At 43.0% G+C, this 8753-nt stretch overlaps 1 pseudogene; it reads right to left on the bottom strand.

Annotated features, from left to right (window-relative positions):
* Positions 1-774: 774 nt before the first annotated feature.
* LOC122112332 lies at positions 775-5562 on the bottom strand (annotated as a pseudogene).
* Between the last annotated feature and the right edge of the window lie 3191 nt (positions 5563-8753).

Here is an 8753-nt window from a genome sequence, read left to right as displayed (position 1 = left end):
TAAAGATGATAACTTGGAGGAAGTAGGCATTAGAGTGGAGCATTTAGAAGGTAACTCCAAACCATCCTGAATACTCCAAAAGCAGTTAATACTAAGCCTGAAATAGGGTTGGGCACAATCTATGGATGAACCCTCTAAAGCTACAGATTACCTCAAATTTCATCCCTGCCTTTCCCTGACTGCTCTTCCCCTCTCCGCTACAGAGTTCCCTTCCACTAAAAAAGAAGAATGTGCCAAACACAATTTTCCATATTTCATTCGAATGCCCAATTTCCACATACATGACCAAGATGAATATCTTGCAATCAGTCCTGAAAAGTTCTGAAGGCTAAAAGTCCAAGGTCAAGGTCTGAGTAGAATTGGTTTTCAGTGTGACCAACATGAATCTCCTGCAATCAAACCTGAAAAGTTCTGGAAGCTAAAACCTGATAGGATTGGTTTGTGTTGAGGTATCATTTCCTAAGTTGTATACTGACACCTTCTCATTCTATCTTCATGTGGCTTTTACTCTGGGTTGTGAGTATTTCTTACTTCACAGAGTCACATAAACAAGTGTATAGAGTTCTGTGGTGATATTGAAGCATACAAACACAGGCTAAACCCAAGTTGTCAGATTTCCTCATGGTTTCTTTCCTTGTTTTATCTTCACATGGCTTTTGCAGGTGCTCACATTGGTATCTTTGTCCATGCTCTATTAGTGAGATTTGAAAATAAGTCCATCAATACACACTCTGCTTTTTCCTAAAAGGTGAAAACCTCTATTTGACTGCCAGCTTAATGTGTTAAGGGGAACAATTTATTCCACTGTTTCAGATCCAGTACAGTGTAGTGATAAGGGATGTGTGGAGGAAATAAGTTCACTTTGTTGATGACACTGTCCTGGATATGGATCTCCTTAGCCAGTCTTCCCTTCTTCAATATGCAGGCCTCCTGGCATGAGGCTGAGATGGGAGGCTGTATGGGCAGAGTGTACTTGTACTGGGAGCCATCCTTCAGATTCAGGGGGTAGATGCAGTCCCAGTCATAGGCATTCAAGTCCCCACAGGCCACAAAAGGCATGATGATCCGGATAGGGCCAGTCATCTGATTAGAATCCTAAAAGTAGTCTAGCAAGCATTTGGCCAGATCTGCCATAAAGCCTTTAGGACATTCATAACCCTGACAGACAGTGAAGGCCTCGATGCTGGAGTTTCTGCTGATCCTGGGTTTGGCACAAAGTACACAGGGAAAGAAAACTCGCAGCTGGCTGTAGAGCAGAGTTACATCCTGGGCTCTTGTTAGATCCACCCAGGAGAGATGGCCCCTTCCCTTGACCCTCTCCCTGTGCACCCTAGAAGTCCCGCCCAGCACCTGTAACCCAGACAACTGGCATGCTTGGGGGGGAATGGCCCTGGGCTGGAGGGGGGGCGCAGTGGGCCTGTCCCAGGTCTCTAAGGTCATTTCCTGATCCTCAGAGGTCAGCTCTGTGGCCACGTCCCCACATCAACCTCCCCCATATAATCTCTCTTCTCTGGCCACGTCCCTACATCACCCTCCCCCATATAATCTCTCTTCTCTGTCCATAAGCCATCTTTGTCTGCCATATCATCTTGTGTGGCTGGAAGTTTGCTCTCTCCCCGTGTCAATAATTCCTCTACCCTGAACCACATGGGAGTTTCCTTTTGGCAACTCAATATCTTGGCCACAAAGCAGCCACCCAAGTTCAAGATATGTGTAGTGATGCTCAGAGCTGCTAGGAGGAGCTGGGCCTACGTGTACACATCGGCATCATAGAGGCCAATGACAAGAGCCCCATCACATTCCACTAGGTCAGCAGGGCAGCCCTCACAGTGATGGTTCATCTATTTAGCAGTAGAGAACTGGGTGATATCCCCCTGGATCTGTATCACACCCGATAGGGGCAACATAGCCACCACAGGGCCAGACCCTTGACTCTCCCGGTTCTGGCTACACACAGATCAGCGCCTATGTCATGCTTGGAACAGCTGCAGCATCTTGAAGGCACTGTGTGCTTCATTCTCCTTGGCCAGGCGGTAGTAAATGTCTTGCTTATCCTTTTGATCTCCTTCCCATCACTCACACTGCAGGCCCAGCAAACCATGGCTGACAGTGCCCTGTTTTGGGAACAGAGGAAAAGGTCTCTTGTCTACCTCAGCTCTGGAAGCAGGAAGGGGCAGGAAGCAAGGAGAAGAGGAAGAAGTCTGGACCACTAGCTGTTAGCAGCCCCTCCATCTCAGTCCTCAGCCCCTCCCTCAAAACCAGTGAATCTTCCCAGGCCTCACTGCAGCTGACCTTCAGCCCAGGCCGTTTCCCCTACTTCGCTTCCTGAAACCATGTTTCACTCTACCCCCAGGTACTGCCCAATTGTAACTGTTAAAATTAGAAGACCCCACCTGGGCTATGTGCCATCTTTAGCTTTCAGCTGCGACTTCCCTTCTCTCCCCTAGCCCCACACTATAAATTTGGCTCTAAACAAAGGATAGGTGTCATTTCTCCCTTTCCCATGGGAGAGGTGGACTTGGCAGCCTCAGCTGGCAATGAACTGTTCTTCCTGTTGGTAGCTGTGTGTCCATGTGGTTTTCTAGGCTGGAGCTTACACTAGCAGTCAAGGTGAACCAGCAGGAAGAGGGAGGACTCAAATGCACGTTTCAGCCAGTATCGCGGTTTGCAGTGTGGGACAACCAAGACTTCCACCAAGCCCAGACAAGCCATCTTGTACCTTGTAACCGGGCCACACAAATTGCCGTTCCCAGCAAGCAACATGTCTGAGCTGATGCACCATGCGCTCCCACCTAGGATCCTGTTTTTTGGTCCCAAGGCCAAAATGAAAGCCTTTCAGAAATGCTGAAGCAATGGGTAGCAAGTGCAAGGTCAAGCTGGGCTATATAGTGAGACCTTGTCTCAAAACGAACATACAACATACAATGGAAGAAACACAGACTCTTCAACCGCTGGTGCTGGGAAAACTGGGCAGCCACATGCAGAAAACTAAAAGTGGACCCCAGCCTATCACCATGCACCAACATCAACTCAAAATGGATTAAAGACCTTAACATTAAACCTGAATCTCTGAAACTACTGCAGGACAGAGTAGGAGAGACACTTGAATTTATAGGCACTAGGAAGGAACTTCCTGAACAGAGTCCCAGGGTCACAACAAATTGGAGAGAGACTCCACAAATGGGACTACCTTTAAATAAAAAGTTTCCGCACAGCTAAAGCTATTGCAACCAAGCTAGAAAGACAACCAACTAATTGGGAAAAAATATTGCCCAGCAATATATCAGACAAGAGGTTAATATCCAGGATATACAGAGAACTCAAGGAACTAATCCTTCCCAAACCTAACAAACCAATTACTAAATGGGCAAGAGAACTAAAGAGAGACTTCTCAGATGAAGAGATAAAAATGGCAAAGAAACACATGAGGAAATGTTCACCATCCCTGGTTGTGAAGGAAATGCAAATAAAGACAACCCTGAGATACCACCTTACCCCAGTCAGAATGGCCCACATACTCAAGTCAGCCAACTACAAATGCTGGAGGGGATGCGGAGAAAGAGGAACCATATTACACTACTGGTGGGAATGTACATTTATACAACCACTTTGGAAAGCAGTCTGGAGGTACTCAGAAAGCTAAATATTGACCTCCCTTATGACCCAGTCATACCACATCTAGGCATTTATCTTCAACAACAGGAACCAATATACAAGGACACATGCACCTCTATGTTTATTGCAGTACTGCTCACAATAGCCAGGATATGGAAACAACACATGTCCCACCACAGATGAATGAATCCAAAAATTGTGGTATCTATACACAATGGAATATTATGCAGCCATTAGAAAGGACAAAATAATGGCATTTGCAGGGAAATGGATGGAGCTAGAAGGAATCATGTTGAGTGAGGTAAGCCAAGAGCAAAGAGACAAATGGTACATGGTCTCCCTGATAAGTGGATGTTAAATCCAAAATGTTAGGTGATACGACAAAATTAACAGGACTTAAGAAAGAAAGGACTTCCACTCATCTGGTTGAATCACTACTAAATAAATAATCACTACTAAATAACATGTATGGTATTTTTGTGTACACCGGAAGGGAATCAGGAAGACAACACAGAACTAGAAGGAATCAGGGAAAAACATATAACAGCGGGACCCATCAGCTGTACTGGACATTGACCAAACTGAACTAAGCAACTCAATGGCAGCAATGGGAGGGAGGGAACAAGTGGGAAAGAGGGAACAGCTGATGCTATGCAAAACAAAAGAAATGTACATATCACCCAATGTGGAAGAAATAACTGTATCGCAAAGCTCATAGAAATCATAAATGTTATAGACCATGATAAACAACAACAAAAAAAAGTCACATACAAATGGTTTAACAATATTTTAGCATTACCACTGGGAAACATGAACAGAAGTTAATAAATAAGATTTCTTTTCCTTTTTTTTTTTTTTTTTTTTGGGTCCAGTCATGGGGCCTGAACTCTGGGCCTTGGCGCCGTCCCTCAGGTCTGCAGCTCAAGGCTAGCACTCTACCACTTGAGCCACAGCGCCACTTCCAGCTTTTTTCTTTTAGCTTATGTGGTGCTGAGGAATCGAACCCAGGGCCTCATGCATGCAAGGCAAGTGCTCTACCACTAAGCCACCTTCCTAGTCCAATAAGTAAGATTTCTTTGGTGACAAAAATCTAATACACATTTGCCTTCAAAAATAGGAAGGAATATATCAGGAAGATGAAGTAAACCATAATAGTCTTCATTCCTTTTAAAAGGTGACAATCATGTTGAAAACGAACTTTACAACTTTGGTGCGTGGGGGGAGGGGTGAGGGGGGGCGCGCAGGAGGAGGAGGCTGGGAAGGGATGTGAATGGTAAACAAAGGAGGAGGCTGCAATGCTTGATAAGAAATGTACTCATTATCTTGCCCATGTAATTGTAACCCCTCTGTACAATATGTTCACAAAAAATAAAAATTTTAAAAAAAGGTGACAATTACGTGCCCATGAATGAAAATAGTTGAGTCTTCAGGAATCCAGTTAAGCTTTAGCAGAGAGGGGGGGCAGGGGAGGGAGGGAGGAAGGGAGAGAAAGGGAAGATGGGGGGGGTCACTCTTATCAAGGTTTTAAAAAAAAGAACAAAGAATCCATGTCAATAAACTAGGAATAGTGGAACAAATTTGCAGTGTCAGGGAGATGTATGAAGGAGGATCAGTGTCTTTGGCAATGCCTGTAAAAAGCCAGACCATATCCAAGAAATTATTTAAAGCAAAAATTGCTGGAGGCAAGGCTCAAGATGTAGAGGACAGGGGAGTTTCCGGGAAGATGGCGGAGGAGAAGCTGGAATCTGAACAAGCTCTCGCATAGAAAGCAGTTTTAGAGTTCCAGTGAACAGTCCTAAGCCAGAGAATCACACCAAGTGTGCCATCACAGGACAGAGAGTTAGACAAGAGAGGGAAAGCCAAGGCAAGAAGACGCATCTGAGCGCTTGCCAGCAGCCACTGCAGCGGCGGCAGCAGGGTCGAGGCGGAGACTGCAGCCGGGGCCATAACTGAGCTCTCACACAGAGAGTCCAGGACAAAGGAGCCAGACGCAGCGGGCGAGCGGATTCTACTCAACACCAGCAAGAACCGACAAGGAGCAGACATCTTCATCCTGCAGTTTGCAGACCAGAGACGACCCAGGATCCAAGACTCGGCATGAGTAGAAGCCCCACATCCTCACTCCTTCTCAGGGAGCAGAGGAGGGAAGGCCACCCCTCCCCCCCCAGCACCGGTGATCTCCATCTTGGATACCGACAAAGCTCGGAGGAGCTGCCAGCTCCAACTCAGGCCTTGGAATAAAACGAGTCATTTAGTAGGTCACAAGAACTTAACGGCGAAGTGACCTGCCAGACTCAGCTCCAACCAGGGAAAAGTCACCCAGCTCAGGTGCCAGCCATTGGAGCGGCTTTCCTCACTGGGTAACCAGAGCCAGAGGCTGCCCCTCCCTCTAGCAGCCACCACAATCAATTCAAAAACAGAAACCCTGAGAATGGCTTCAGGCTGGCTCTGTGAGTTTTTTTCACAAAATAGCCCCAGGGAAAAGCTACTGATTGTTGAAAGGCCTCAATTCTACCCAGAACCTAGCCTCACCACTGCATCCCCCTCTTTTGTGATTCTCAAAGCAGATCACCCTCCCATTAAACTAATCTGGGAGGGGGATCTCAAAATCTTAGATAAAGCAGAGCATTTTTCTGCCTGTTGGAACAAACTGACTTAAGAAACCAATCAAGCCACAGGACCTCAAGCTGACCAGAGACTCCAACAAAAGGCTGGTTACAGACAAAAGGGAGATACAGGATTCTTCCCACCCCTCCCAAAAAATTCAAAAAAAAAAAATCAAAGAACTTTTTTTTTTCTTCGTCTTCTTTCCTTTTTTTCTTTTTTCTTTTTTTTTTTTCTTTTTGGTACCATATATATATAAAAAATTTTTTCCTTTTCTAAAAATTTTATTAATCTTTAATTTTGGCCTTTTTTGAAAAAATAATTGTTTTCCAGTAACTTTTTTTTCCTCTTATAATTTTTATTTTAGGAATACGTGAATGTACGTTTTCCTTTCTTTTCTTGTCTTCTTTCTCTTTTTCTTTCTTTCTTAACTATCTTTTTGTTTTTTGTCTAGCTCTACTGAACTTCTGATCTTTTTTTTCTCCCATTCTTATCCTTTTCACCTTTTCCTCTCTTTTGTTCTTCTTTATGTGACTTAACTCTTGTCCTGCACATCCTCAGATAAACCCGTAGTTAACTAGTAGACCCTATCCCCCATTGTGTACACACTTAATCCACAAATTTATTACTCAATTCAAAACCTCTGAGACTTAAATTCCTTAATAGCAGTACTACCTCTTTATACCTATATAATATTTTAACCATTTTTTACAGTTTTTCACATCTCCTCTATGTCCCTCCCTTTCTCTAAATATATTCACATTCTCTCTAAATAGATGGTCTTTTATTCTCTATAATAACATTAATTTTTACGTTTCTGTTTTTTTCTGGTCTCTTTTCATTACCCTTTCCCTTTCTTCTTTTTCTCTCTCTCTCTACTTGCATCCTACCCAAACTATTTCCTGCATTGTGATTAGGACATAGTTAAAAAACAAGACCCTTCTATCTGCTACCTGCAGGAGTCACATCTTGCCCGAAAAAACAAACACATTTTCAATGTTAAAGGCTGGAACAAAATCTACCAAGCAAATGGCCCCCATAAACAAGCGGGAGTTGCAATCCTAATATCAGATAATATAGACTTCAAATTAAAATTCATGAGAAGAGATAAAGAAGGTCACTACATACTAATTAAAGGATCTCTCCTTCAGGAGGATATTACAATTCTAAATATCTATTCGCCAAACAATGGAGCACCCAAATTTATCAAAGAACCACTAATTTCCCTCAAATCCCATACAGATCCAAAGACATTAATTCTTGGGGATTTTAACACACCACTCTCTGCACTAGATAGATCAACTCGGCAAAAACTCAACAGAGAAACCGCAGATCTAAACAGCTGCATAGATCAATTAGACTTAACAGACTTCTACCGAACATTTCACCCAGCAGCATCAGAATACACATTTTTCTCAGCAGCACATGGAACGTTTTCTAAAATAGACCACATTTTAGGCCACAAAGCAAACTTGTCTAAATTCAGAAACATTGAAGTTATACCTTCCATCCTCTCTGACCACAAGGAAATAAAATTAGAACTCAACACCAAAAGCCACCAAAGAAAGTCCGGCATCACATGGAGGCTGAACAACACACTGCTGAATCATGAGTGGGTCATGGAAGAGATTAGAAAGGAAATTCAAATGTTCATGCTATTCAACAAAAATGAACACACAAATTACCAGCTCCTCTGGGACACAGCAAAGGCAGTACTCAGAGGCAAGTTTATAGCGCTGAGCTCCTACATCAACAAATTGGAGAGATCTGAAACTAACAATTTAATGACACATCTAAACCTCCTTGAAAAAGAGCAGCAAGATAAACCCCAATCCAGTAGATGGAAAGAAATAATCAAAATTAAATCAGAATTAAATGAATTAGAATCCAAAAAAACTATAGAAAGAATCAACAAAACAAAGAGTTGGTTCTTCGAAAAACTTAACAAAATTGACAGACCCTTAGTAAATCTTATCAGAAAAAGAAGAGAACACACCCAAATTAATAAACCCAGAGATGAGAATGGAAACATCACCACGGAAACAACCAAGATTCAGAACATTATAAGGGAATACTTCTCAAAACTTTATGCTAATAAGTTTGAGAACTTGACAGAAATGGACTTCTTCCTAGCAAATATTGACATGCCAAAACTAAACCAAGATGAGTTAAACTATCTTAACAGGCCAATATCAAGCACTGAAATAGAAACAGTAATAAGAGACCTCCCAGCTAAGAAAAGTCCAGGACCAGATGGTTTTACAGTGGAATTTTACAAGGCCTTCAAAGCAGAGCTCACACCAATAGTCCTCCAACTCTTCAATGAAATTGAAAGAGAAAGCTCACTACCGAACACATTCTATGAAACCATCATAACCCTCATCCCAAAACCAGGCAGAGACTCATCAAAGAAAGAGAACTATAGACCCATCTCTTTGATGAATATTGATGCAAAACTTCTCAACAAAATTTTGGCCAATCGACTTCAACAATTCATCCAAAAAATCATACACCACGATCAAACAGGATTCATT

This window comes from Dipodomys spectabilis, unplaced genomic scaffold, assembly GCF_019054845.1.
Source record: "Dipodomys spectabilis isolate Male_0828 unplaced genomic scaffold, ASM1905484v1 ptg000094l, whole genome shotgun sequence".
Classification (NCBI taxonomy): domain Eukaryota; kingdom Metazoa; phylum Chordata; class Mammalia; order Rodentia; family Heteromyidae; genus Dipodomys; species Dipodomys spectabilis.
Note: the sequence above shows the minus strand (reverse complement) of the source record. Positions and strands in the feature narration are given on the sequence as shown.